Here is a 12879-nt window from a genome sequence, read left to right as displayed (position 1 = left end):
GCTTCATAGATACGATGGGCTTTACCTGGGTAAATCCTATTCCTCTGCTTTAGGCTTCTTTAAAAAAAGACCGATCTTTACGAATGCAAGATAACTCTCTCTGCACGTAATAAAGTGGCACAGTGCATGACAATTTTCGGGAAGTAGTCTCTCTGCTCGCCACGTATAGCAAAGGAAAGTAAGGTGGGGATGAGGGAGGAGAGAGAAGAACAGAGGAGGGTGAGTTGTCTCAGTTTTTTTCCTTTATTTTTTATATTCGTTTTTTCAAAATGAAATATCTTCAGAACCCTAAGTTCAAATTACAACCTCGTTTTTCACTTTTGAGACCCTAGTGTCGAGATCTTCAAAACTAGATCTCATATTGATAGGTTTCGAGATACTTTTTTCCGTACTTCTAATACTAATATGGTTGTACTCCTGGTGCGTACCTAACTGTACTCATGGTCGAACTGATAATTACTTGTGTTTATAGTGTATTTGGTGCAGTTTTTTTCCTTTACTCGGTAATTGTATTTGCTCATGTGATACTGTACATGTACTCGCTCGTGTGCGCGACTGTACTTCTGTACATGTACTCGCTCGTGTGTTCGACTGTAATTCTGTACATGTACTCACTAGTGTGTACGGCTGTACTTGTACTCTCTACAATTGTACTCATGCTTTATACACAACTGTACTCGGGTGTTACCTGAGTTGTACTCGTCCTTTAGTGTGATCGGGTTTGTAAGTGGTTGTACTCATGTGATGTTTGTAACTGTATTCGTGCGATGTTCGTAACCGTACTCATGTGTTGTATGTAACTGTACTTGTACTTTAGTATAGTCGGATTTGTATATAATCATACTTTATGTGTTGTATGTACGTGTCCTTGGGTATTCCATGAGGTGCACTCGGTACCATAGTAGTACCTTTGTACTTGTCACGGTGTATTTTTTGCTTCGGTAGTATTTCAAGGAATAACAAAAAACGAACTACACCATATAACTACTATATTAAACCTTAACAAACATCTTTTTTCTCCTAATTTTGAGACTCCTTGAGAATTAACACAGTTGTGACACGTGTGTATCTTAACTGTTTTGCTTCTCCGTGGTACTTTTCTGGGGTCGTTTTGGTGCTCTGTACTATTTTTTGGGAAGACAAGAAACTTATTTGCTGCCAACATGTGTGTAGTTATCGTTGCTTCTCTCTCTGCGCTGCTTTGGTTGTGGGCTACTCTAGGTATCTCCGCGTGTGGTTGTAGCTTGCTTTAGCGGTCAAAGCGGTCTCTAATCAATCCAAAACTCTCCACCGCTCTGCATCGGGCTCAGAACCAACAGACCGATTTGTTCCTCCTCCCCCATCTCTTCCTCTTCCTCCCGACGCATCCACGGGCGTGACAAGCCAGCCTCTCCTTCCTTCTCGCTAGCGGCAAGGCGGATCTCGGTGTTTTTTTCTCCCTAGGAGTATGGTAGCGGAGGAGGACCTCGGCGCGTGCTTCCTCCTCTCCCTCAGGTGAGTCCTCTCTTTCTCTCTCTGTGTGGGACGCGGCGTCGACCACTACGTCCAGGACGAGAGAAAATTGTGCCTTGATTTCCTCCATGCCCTAGCCTAGCTCTTCCGCCTATTCGACCTCCTCCCACCAGCTCAACTGCCACCACCGGCCTCCATGGCCGCTGCCGCCCACCTCCTTGCCCCCCTGCAAATCTGGCTCTGATCCATCCGTACTCAAAAAGGGGATTTCGCCTCCAGAGTTGACGGTGGGAGCATGACCATTAGGCACTAAGACGGCGTTGCTGCATGTTTCCTCATGTCATCCTTCTCCGCCTTTCCCTCCCTCCCTGCCCCTCCATCTCTAGATCTCGAACCCCCAATTAGGGAGGAGTCCATGGTTGCAGGAGAGTTTTTATTTGGTCAAAAATCATCTACAACTAGGTGAGGACTAAGGGTTTGCTCTGAAATTTCGTCTCCGTTCCATGTTTCTTTCAGCTGTGAGTGTTGGGATTATGAGGCTGCTGGTTGTTGCTGATCTGGCACACAAAAAATCAAGAAGAACCACAAGAGATAAAAATGCAAAGGTATATTTCTTCCTTGACTCATTTTCTTGCCATAAGCAATACGATGTGGTAAGTTCTCTGATCTTTTAGTTGCATAACACCTTGTTTCTTTATACAGGATAGGTAGATTTTGCAAGGAAAAGGGGTGGCCACAACATATTGGATCCCGTATGTTGTCTCCTTCCTCTGGACTAGCAGCATATCTTACTTCTTTGTGTATATTCTCTGGTTTTGTTCCAACTAGGAGATCAAGATCATGTCAATGAGGGCGGCTTGAAGTTTTGGCTGCGGAGTCACGTCCTGCAGGTATGTCTTCTTCCTTTCAATTTCGTTTCTTGGATTGCAGTACGTTGCTTGGATTGCAGTACGTTTCTTGACTTGCAATTCGTTTCGTGGGGTGAGGTCTTTGAGTATAATATGTTTCTTTTTGATCGAGAGCAGACTGGTGACTGCCCGATTGCGAGACGCTCCCTGTCACAACAGCGACTCCTGCAATGGAGATGGTGGTGCCCGCCACGGCATACCAATTTCTGCTTAGGGTGCAGGCTTCAGCAGCGAAGCACAGCTGCCTCTGCCTGCCCTACCGCTTCAAACCTTCGGGCAGGCCACTCGAGGAGTTCTACAATGCCCCTGCACCATGCGCTGTTGATCCGGCGAAGAAGATTCAAGTTTATAGCGCCACTGGCCATCCATATGCAGAGTAAGGAGTTAAGCAATTTGCCTGTTGTGGAGTTGATACTATCGTACTACGGCTGATGAAACTATAGGTTTTGTGGACTTACTGGTCTCACTTCTGAATCCCCTGATGTGTTCATCGATTATGAAATGTTCGGCTCATAAGAGAAATTTTTCTTCCTTCTCTGTTAATATTGGAAATGCAAGTGTTTCACTGCATATTAATTTCCAGTCAGCCCGTGAACTTAAGTTTAGGCAGGTAATTATTCCAAATTTTAGTGATTTTTGTTTTGGTTAATACCATGGAATTTAATTCATTTTTTTTGCCATTATACTATTTGTGTTTACCAATTGGAGTTTCATTCAGTTTCTACTATCATTGCTCCTCGTTTCACCCGTTACATGCCAACACTCCTCCGAAATATTCTATTTCCTCCAGTGTAATGGCCTATCTACTCCTTTCTCTCTGTAATTTTGATCTATGTTTTCCCATTTTTGTATAGATGTATGCTCAGTAACACACGCCAAACTGGAGGGGTAAATTAGTGTCCTGCACTTGCATAACACCAGGAGCAACAACAAAGTACAACAAGGGGGAGTAGTATCAGTGTATATATCTGAAAATTGCAATACTGTCGGTGATGTGTGCTGTTTGGGTTGTTCGTGGTGCCTCCTACAACAAAATTTGCATCAGAAGTTGGTGCAATATCTAAAACAAGCATGAAGGTTGTTTTTGAAGAAGCTGATTTCTTAGAAACTCTCAACAGAAGATGACCAAAGGACTAAACAACATATACGATGACAGTGTTGGACCATAGATGGTAAGAACTTTGGATTAGAAATTGGTGGCGTTATATCACTTCCAAGCTGACATTTCTATCAGATGTATTCATTTTGTTGTTGTTGTTGTTGTTGTTGTTGTTGTATGCATCTTTAATTTTCTACTACTGTGCTTTTTTCTTGAGGCTACAGGGCAAGTTGTCTGCTTCTAATAGGTGCAAGAAATCTGAGCTTAGCATGGTAAGTTGGGTTTTCTGCCTTTTTCTCATTACCATTTCTAAGCCGATGCTTATCCCAGATGTATTCATTCCTGTTTTTTATATGCGTCCTTTTAATTTCTATAGGTTTTTCTTGAGACTACATGGCAAGTTGCCTGCTTCTAAAAGGTGCAGGAAATCTGAGATTAACACGGTAAGTTGGATTATCTGGTAAGTTGCATTATCTGCCTTTTCCTCATTACTTAGCTAGCTATGGGTGACGTACTCTTACACTATTACCATTCTACCAGTTGCAGTCCTAGAGTGTTCCTTGGGCAACGGATCTAGATTGGGAGGTCTAGCATTATGTCGGCAAATTATATGGTAATGAAAACCAAGTACTAGAACTGTACCATTTACTTAGTATTTATAATTCAGGTGTTAGTTTGTATAGTAGGGATTTCTTTTTGATGCTTTCCGTACATCGCACACTACATTGTCTGGAGATTTCGACTGCCAAGTAGAATTGAACTTACTAGAAAACGAGGATAGGAATTGGACTGGATACAAGATGTTCAGCCTGGTGTGTAGGAAAAAATTGAATCGGGAATGTATGTTCGTTAGAGGGCTGTTGTGATGTCGTCTACGTGTTCCTGGTTTCAGAGTACAGATATTATTTTCCCTTATTCGTAGGATCAAGAGAACACTAGCTTCCTTTTGAGAACACTAAATGAAAACAACTAGCGCCGCACTTCCAGTCCAATTCTTTCTCCTTCTTCAGCTTTTCTCAGCCATTTGATATGGTAGCACATGTTACATTAATTTTATTGTTTACGTAGGCAGGCAATCCTACAAGCAGGCGTGGACAGGAGGAGTGTTGATGGTCTCGATCTGAACACAAACTAACGAAATAGAAGACGGCATGATCCACCAGACTCATGACCTTAGTGCAGTTCCCATGACAGCAGACGCTGACTCCGAGTTGCTCTGTAGCCGTCGAGTCCCAAACAAGATCAAAATCTTCTGATGGCTTCGCCACATCGACAGGTTAAACATCAGGGCTAATCTACACCACAAGAGCAGATGTGCCAACATTGTCGAGGATCGCAATCACCTCATCTTCACCTGCCCTACCACAACAGAGATCTGTTACCGGGCTGGACTAACTCCACAGCTGCAAGTGTTAAATGACATATATATGGAGCCACCCTCTCAGCTCTTCCCTGCCCTCATTGGTAAGGACTTCGGTCGCTCTCACGATCGTACTGAAGATTTGGGACTCATGCAACACTTTGAGATTTAGAAATGAGACATAACTATCAGCTGAAACATCAAGGGTACTCTCAGGTGGCTTGCTCATTCCTTGGGGCGGTTGCGTCGTGAAGAAGGTTGAGCTCAGCAATTGCATGCTCTATCCAGGGCCGATCCAGTGGCTTTTCCAGGGGCTTCCACAGCTGCAGAAACAACATCGTTTTAAAGATAATATTAGCGGGATGTTTCATAAATTTTGACTCGATGGTCATCTTGTTTCTAAAGAGCCAAAGTGCCCAAGATTGTGCAACGAAAAGCAACCAAACGCATCTTCTAAATCTACCCGATTTAAAAATATTAGCGGGATGTTTCATAATACAACCTCTTTTGGATATGCCGATTTAAGAATCAATCGAACTCAAAAAGAGGCTGCTCTATGCTGGCTTGACCACCTCTCCACATGTGTCTCTGAAACTTGATTACTTGAAATGAATAAAACTCAGGTGGGAATCCTCACCCCTGGTGAACGTTTAAAGAAAACCTCAGTGCAGTTCCTTTAATTAAAGTATGAAGAACATGAAAACAAAATCGTCTAACTTATAATCCCGTGTTTCTGTTTATTAGAATATTGGTGAAAACCTACAAAGTGGTATTGTTAGTTGTCGACAGGATCCCTGGGCACGCGTTTCTTTCTTTTGGTACCACTTTATTATCGAGGCTTTTAACATCTGAAGTCGGTGAGCTCATAATTTGTGTAGCCAACATATTAGTATATGTTTGTTTTAAGGGCTGTCATTCTCTTGCAGCAGAAGTGTTGAAGTGTTGTCTTGATATATGTTGCCCCAGGGTGATATCTTATCAACGTTAACAGTTAGAAACTAGACATGTGTACAGAGGAAAAATGTGAAAATGTAGACCTGATACCTACGTATCTTGATATGTTTGTATTGCAGGCGTGTTACTTCCAAATGAATTAATATATCTGGTTGATATAGTATTGCCAACCATATCTATAGTACACGTGCAAACAAAAACAGTTGATTTTTTTAATCAAATATTTGTCAGTGTGAAGTCCAGAGTTATTGCGGCGAGTCTTTGGTAGAAGAAAAAAAGAGCAATCACCGGTCCACCAACCTCCCTTCAACTTCCTCAAGCCATACAAGTTACTTCCTTAAGAACTAGAATATGTGTATGTTCAGTTTTAGTGCCCTGTAACATTTGACATTATGTAAAACAATACAAAATGTTTTCTGGTCTAATTGGCTTCTAAATAATGTAAAGTATACGGAAATATATATACTCTAGAAATAGTATAAAGTATACAGAAATATACTTTGAAGTATTACAATCTAAGTGGTGTATCCATGTTATTCCACCAAGTTTCTTCAGCCAGCCACCATACTGGCACGGCGTGCCGCCGTGCCGATCATTTTGCTAGTATATATATATGGTTGGTTGATCCATTCATGCCCGTGTGTGCTTGCGATGGATGCATGTACTTGCTCGCGATGGTGCAGATTTTGCTGGAAGGATGGACGTGTAGCGGGGTGCACGTTTCGCTCGTTGCGTCGCGGAGCTGCTCCCATATAAGCGCCACGCGTCGGCACATCGTTAGTTCGTAGACCTTCGGAAAGGTTGGTCTTTATCAGTGGCGGAGCCAGGATATCAACCTTGTGTAGTCATTGTAATGTTGTGTAGTCAAATATATATACTTATATAAATTTTTAATTATTTTTTGCATACTATAAGGTTGTATTGCCAAAAGTCTGTGTAGTCAATTGACTACACAGCATAGGCGTGGCTCCGCCACTGGTCTTTATCTAATAACACCCTCTGCTTTAGCGACGTGGAAGAAGGCTTCGCGCACCCTCTGGTGTATATGGGCCGGCAAATTCTGAAGTTAACTTGTTGTGTCATCCGTTTAGGAGCCTGTACTCACCTGTGTTGCCGAACGGTTGATGAACCATTCGATTCATCGTGTGCTGCATACATGAACGTGGAGTGATGCGGGAGGGAGTAGCGGGAGCCGGGAGGAGCCGCCGCTCAAGGATGATGCGGGAGGGGGTACATAACTGGAGGAGCTGCCGCGCTCGGAAGGGGGAGAGGCGCTGGAGGAGCTCGTGGGGCTGCGGAAGAAAATGAAACATAGGTAACGCACTAGCCAGTTTAGCGAATTGAGCAGTACTAGAAGGACCTCGCGCGCATTGCCGCGCCGTCCTCTGATGTTAGCGTTTCATTTTTTTTGAATGGGTTGTAACTGCACATGATGTTTCAGTAGCTGATGGATATAGACTTACATCTGCAATGAGATACCAAAAAAAGACACTTCACAAACTGAAAAGGGCCATGTCCCGTTCACAATGTACAAACCCATTTGAAACTCTTTACATTGCACAAAAAACATTTGAAGCTCTTGTTGACTTAAATATGCATATAAAAAATAACTGGATTATCACTCCTTATACATGAACCATGATATATCTTACATATTATAAAAGTGTCGATTTCGCTTGTGCAATCGAGCAGCTCATCGACACAGATATACTAACAAACAAATCATGCAACATAGCTCACCGGAAGCTATCCATCCATGAATGTGGTAATCAGTTTCCAATGGCTCTCCGCATTGCATAATACATCCACCTGAATGCCTAGTTGAAAAAAAAAATCAGGAAACGCCTTCCAACAACAGATGCAGTAATCAAGAACTAACAGAGTGGGTTAAGAGGTACCATTAGCAAGGGATGGTTCAGACACAACCGAGCAGGTCCATGCCGTCTGGACACAAACAAGCAGGCAACACCACGTATGCAAACATGGCCACAAACACATTGTCACACAAGCTAAAAAAAAGAGACGGTAACATGCTGACATGTAGGGCCATACCCAGCGACCACGCTCGGAGCAACCTGAGCTCCCTATTTGGAAGACTTAAACCTAAACGTGGAAGTCCACTTATTCTGTAGATGCAAATCTATTAATAGATCACATTATTGTTATATCGTTGTTGCATTCAAAAAGGATGTGGAAAAAATATCATCTACTTCCAAGAATAAATTTTGCTGGATCAACTAATTTGTACAGACATGAACCGGATTTTATCAAGCATGCTCCCACATAGATTTCTATTTCATATAGAACCTGTCAAAAATGTAAATATTAGCAAACAATGTCATCTGTCCCTCTACTTATTTAATCATCTTCCAAGTGTGAGCGGAGACATGGATGCTGATTTTTCTCTCCCTCTGGTTATTTAATAATCTGGCCTAGTTTGAGCAGAGGTAGTACAAACACATGAACTGACTCCATAAAGGCTGGATCTTTAACTTTAGTTTTAGTACTGTATACCCTGATGTGTGAACAGAACACATACTAATTCTAGCACATACAGGCTCAACAATTTTGCATATATTGTTGCCCCAGTCTTTTCTGTTAATTAACTCTGATTTTAGGTAACTCATGTTCTACTTATGATTTACTTTCAAGCACATGGCCCTACGATCTAATATGTACAGTGATTCACCAGAAGTTCACCGCAAGTTGGAACCTACTGCCCTATTCGGCTAAACTGATCACCACTGAATACTATATTTTCAGACAGTACGGAATTGCCTTTTGAAATGTACTGACTTTCGTGGAAAGTGCTCATATGTTCATTTGGCAGAATTATTCATTTCTTTACCAACAGGAAATTCAAAAAGATCTATTTATTATGAGAAATAGAAATGAGCATCTGATATCAGGAATAATACACTCTTTTTTTGAATCACATGAATAATACACTCTCTTAACGCAAGTATAGCAGTTCAAAACGCTGATCTAGCATGGACAAAATATAGTCGGCCATATAATCTGCCTGATTTGTTATCATTTTATTTTCTTTGTCTGGTGATGATGGTGAGGTCAGTAGTTATGTGTGAAGTATGGTATCCTTCATTAAATCAACCCTTAAAAATACATTACAAAGCAAATTCCAGCTTTCAACAATATTGGCAAACATTAACACAGATAAACTAAATGTAGAAGAAAATATTGCCCGTGCATATTATCAATCCGATGTACTAAAGTTAGAAGGTTATATGAACCGAAGAGTAAGATCAGTGCTTCTTTTGGTTGCCTTAATTTTCTATGATAACTCATATACTCACTACTCAATTATGAACCTATAGATGTAATTGTTCTATTGTTCTACATATATTATTAGAATAGGCTCAATAAAAGAGAGTTTTCTAAATAGAATTGGCAATTCACACTGCCAGATGAAGAAATGATCCTAATTCTCGAAAGAAGTGAGTTTCTATAAACAGAAAATTATAGGCAGATAACTTACCATAAGCATGAGCTCCCACGTGGTGAAACCATTGAACCCTTCCAACACGACCAACAAATATTACAGATAGATGCCAAGAAAACTCCAAGGTATAGAAATTCCTTGTAGAACAACAAAAAAAATACTGATCAGGTATTGGGTATTCTGAAGGTAAAGCTAGTGGCAACACAATCAAATGTGAAAACTAAAGTAAAACATTAACCTGGATTCCCATTAGATCATGGGCCAAGCCTCTGATAATGGATCGTCGTTAAGAACAGGAAGTGTGGAAGAACCACCATGCCTCATCGTAACAAGTAGGATGGACGGACTGCATACTGGCTACTGGACAATGGGATGTATTCAAAAATATTAGCAGCAAGATTTTTAACTTAACTATTCTCATAAATGGAACACACCATTGCGGAGAGTAAAGTAATTTTTCTCACCTGAGTGTCAATGAGTAAAACACTTTCATGAGATACCCCGAACTCAACATCTGCAGTGCAGTGCTGCAATTGCTTTAATTTCCTCAGTTTGAGTAGCAAAAGGAGTATGCATTCCCACAAAGAGCAGTTACCTAAATAATATTTTTTTAGAACTGTGAGGCAAAAACCCACAACAATTTTATTTCAAACGAAAGGAGTACATATATACAAAAGGAGAAGAGGAAAAAAGAAGTATAAGTATGTACAAAAGAAGAAATGTAGCTTAAGGTAGGGTGTCTAGCCAAGCAAGAAAACCGACCAGATGGTTTGCCTTAAGTCTATGCCTAAGCAGAGACATGTCATGAGTAAAGCCACACTTCCATCTAGAAAACGATGGCTGATCATGCCTGAATTTTTTTTGCATAGCACTCCATAAAGAATGGTTTGGGAAAGCTCTTCTTGACACTACAATCTGCAGATCATCTTTTTGTATCCAGTCCACTTGCAAATAGTACCAGTTGACTGAAATTGCACCCATAAAAGAGGTGCAATCTATCTTCATGCGTTTTCAGAGGGCCAAGAACACAGTGAGAATCTTCAGATACCTTCCAATTCCTACGAACCAGAAGGCCATTTGCATTTAATCGATCCTTTAAAAGCAACCATGCATAGACCTTTGTCTTCATAATGCAACAGGACTTCCAAAGCCAATAATAAACTTTAGGAACCACCAAATGAGCATGGATGAGACCATAGAACTGAGCTGAATAATATTTGCTTTGCTCAATTTAATTGATACGGAACAAACTGATGTTATCATTGCTTTGATTGAATGTATTGTTACAAATCCTCCATCCATCAAGTAACCTTCTTATGATCTCAAATGAAAAAAATCAGTAATAGGAATTGCTCAAGTAGACTAAATTTAAGATTTTGTACCACCGATCTAAATTAGGGTTCTAAAGTATATAATAACCTATAAAAATTATTAAAAGTGCAAATGCACAATGTAATTACTCACGGAAACAACTAAATTTGAGTGAATCTAGTAATACCAAAACAGATTTTGACCCTAACATAAAGAAGAAGAAAAATCGGAACTTTGTGAGAGGATAGAACGTACACGAGAAGTTGCTCAGGATGATGTAGTCATCTGAAGCTATACAGTTGTAGCCCCATTGATTCCCTTATCTCACTTCGCCAATTGATGATGTTATTGTGCGCAGCCGGACCCATCCACTAACAATACCGTGATCACCAATTCAGAGGCAGTAGTGGGAGGTAAGAGAGAGGGCAGCAAGCAGCAGAGGTGCAGCGCAGCACCTGGATGCGACGGGAGGAGGCGGGACGTGAGTTGAGGAGCGCCGCAGCGGGGCGGCGTACGTCGGTGGCAAGGGTAACCGGGTCGACGGGTGGGGCTGGAACCAGGAGGGGAGGAGGATGAATCGGCGGAGAGGGAGCCGTGAGCGCGTAGGGACACAAAGCGAAGCGGGGAAGTCGGGCCGGTAGCGAGGATGGACCGGCGGCGTGCGAGCCAGGCCGTCGCTGGGACGGTAGGGAGGGGTGACTCGGCAAGCAGACCGCTGCGCACGCGCACTGCAGGCCGCCCCCAAGCACGCCGTCACGCGTACGCCGCCGCCCACTGCAGGCCACCGACAGCATCCGAGTATTCGAGTGCAGAGTTGGAGACGGGATTTGGGCCATTGGGAGACAACCCCAGATTTGCTACATCGAGGAACATGGTCAATCGAACCGCCTAATCAAGGACTATAGCGTCTTTTCAGTGGTATACGTGACAGTGACACCCACGATGAAAAAATATCAAACGAATCACGCCGAGCAACCACAGGCCAGCGGAACCCTGGGAGCTTAGTGCTCTTAGGGATGGGCTATGCGCTTCCTACATTTCGGCCCGGCTCACCGCAGGACACCCAGGTTGCTCTTCAGAGTAGCAGCCCGGTCACGTTGGGCCGATCAGGACAAGCCGGCGTGTGGTAAAAACGTCCTGACACGGGTGAGAATGACATAGCGATCTGAAACGTTCAACAATCTGATCTGACGGTGCAGAGCGTCAAAACGCTGAGAGGGCTCCTAGGTGATTAAGTTTTATGCCCATGGGTGATTCTAGCTTACTGTTGATCCCGAACTTAACACCTTTTTCTGTGAATGTTGCATTTTTAAATATACGACATCGGTTTGCACCGTTACTCTGTGAATCTGCAAATATTGCAATGAGTAGCATAAAACTTTTTCAACATCTCAACATGGCTATGTAGCAAAAAAAAAATACATTATATACCAAATCACCATTTGTTTGTAGTAAAATGTAAAAAATTGCCTGCAATAAAAAATGAATGCATCCAACATTTCTACCTAACTCATTCAACATTTCAGGAACATGTATGTAACATTTGAGCAAGCTCTATGTAGCATACGCACAAAATTTGTTGTATCAATTTTCTCATAATTACACAATAAAAACGAGCCAAGCATGTAGCAAAACCTGATACCATTTGTAACATCCAAAACATAGACATCCACAATTGACGTGGGGTCTCCACGACAATGCGCAGCTATCTCGAGTTCGAGAGGGATCCGAGGAGGACGGCAGGCTTCATGGGCGATAGGGACTTCCCCTTCGACCGTCCACCGGCGCCTCGTCATCAAAGACGGCAGGCGCCGACGCCTGCGCAGGATGGCCACGACGACGACGACTACAACGAGGCGCTGGCGTACCACAACAAGGAGGCCTAGGACGACAGCGACGACTACATCGCGTGCATCTTCCAAGAATGGCAGTTGGCCATGGCGGAGGGCCGGAAGTTTGAGTACCCAGACAGCATGATGAACGACGAGATCGTGAGGCTCGGCGTCCTCGTCTCGGAGGTGGACCGACCTGTGCAGCCGCCGCTGCCCCGATACGCCACCGGCATCATGCCGCCGTGCGTCTCGGAGGAAGAAGCCCTACGACTGGCGCTACAGGACTCGGCCACGCCATCGGTTCAACCGCCACCTCCACCTCCGTCATACAACCCGTGGGGGGCCCACCTCAGGCCTGGACTCCTCCACCTCCGCCACAGGCCTGGGGTCCTCCACCTCCAGCACCGCTGACGCGCCCGGCGTATGTTTCGTCGGTTCCCAACTGGCCATTGGTGGTACGGAAGGTCGTCGTGATCGACAACGACGAGGAGAACCAGTAGGCG

General features: G+C 43.1%; 1 long non-coding RNA gene across 4 annotated transcripts; it reads right to left on the bottom strand.

Annotated features, from left to right (window-relative positions):
* Nucleotides 1-7127: 7127 nt before the first annotated feature.
* Nucleotides 7128-11183, bottom strand: LOC124685224. 4 transcript variants are annotated; one of them, XR_006997335.1, is made up of 8 exons: nucleotides 11000-11183; nucleotides 10800-10915; nucleotides 9698-9747; nucleotides 9472-9593; nucleotides 9270-9370; nucleotides 7672-8886; nucleotides 7514-7590; nucleotides 7128-7238 (listed from the first exon to the last, which is right to left on the bottom strand). It is a non-coding gene; the product is annotated as an uncharacterized LOC124685224 (long non-coding RNA). The 4 variants fall into 4 exon arrangements; XR_006997333.1 differs by lacking the exon at nucleotides 7128-7238 and having other exon boundaries at nucleotides 7303-7590; XR_006997334.1 differs by lacking the exon at nucleotides 7128-7238 and having other exon boundaries at nucleotides 7303-7590; nucleotides 7672-7899.
* Nucleotides 11184-12879: the final 1696 nt, after the last annotated feature.

This window comes from Lolium rigidum, chromosome 1, assembly GCF_022539505.1.
Source record: "Lolium rigidum isolate FL_2022 chromosome 1, APGP_CSIRO_Lrig_0.1, whole genome shotgun sequence".
Taxonomy (NCBI): Eukaryota; Viridiplantae; Streptophyta; class Magnoliopsida; order Poales; family Poaceae; genus Lolium; species Lolium rigidum.
The sequence above is the reverse complement of the archived record's forward strand: the minus strand, read 5'-3'. Positions and strand labels throughout refer to the sequence as shown.